The sequence below is a fragment of the Macaca nemestrina genome, chromosome 2 (genome assembly GCF_043159975.1).
Source record: "Macaca nemestrina isolate mMacNem1 chromosome 2, mMacNem.hap1, whole genome shotgun sequence".
NCBI classification, from domain to species: domain Eukaryota; kingdom Metazoa; phylum Chordata; class Mammalia; order Primates; family Cercopithecidae; genus Macaca; species Macaca nemestrina.
In genome coordinates this window covers 5,564,106-5,564,647 of record NC_092126.1, presented here as the reverse complement: position 1 = coordinate 5,564,647, position 542 = coordinate 5,564,106, and the positions used below count along the sequence as shown (strand labels likewise).

The 542-nt window shown below is 38.4% G+C and overlaps 1 non-coding gene across 1 annotated transcript; it reads right to left on the bottom strand.

Moving 5' to 3' along the window:
* LOC112424805 (U1 spliceosomal RNA) lies at window positions 1-162 on the bottom strand. Its single transcript, XR_003015742.1, has one exon. It is a non-coding gene; the product is annotated as a U1 spliceosomal RNA (small nuclear RNA).
* Between the last annotated feature and the right edge of the window lie 380 nt (window positions 163-542).

Here is a 542-nt window from a genome sequence, read left to right as displayed (position 1 = left end):
CAGGAGAATGTGGGATCACAGACCCCCACCACCACAAATTATGCAGTCTGGTTTCCCACTTGTGGGGAAATTGCAGGGGTCAGCACATCTGGAGTACAATGGACAAACCTTGACTGAGAGAACCACCTTCTTGATCACAATAGCTCCTCTGTCAAGATTTTTCTTACCTTTGCTTACATCATCATTGCTGTCAGATCTTGACCTCATCAAACCACTACCTACCACAAGTGTCTACAAATTCAAATCTTATATTTTCCTCTAGATCCAACAAAAACTCCATCTCCTTTCTACAGTCTTCCCTGATACTCTCAGGCTGAAAATATTCTCTACCAAGAACACTGATGATCCGCTCACTAATGGTTCCAAAACTGATGATTTACTTTTCCATCACTATTTTCTATTCTGTATCAGAATAATTTATGTATATATCTTGTTCCTTTTTCCCACCCTTATTTTTTAAATGGCCTCCTTTTTCTTTCTTCAGTGTAGTCTACAGAGTGTCCTAAACATAGATAACAATAAAAATGTTTCACGAATTAGTA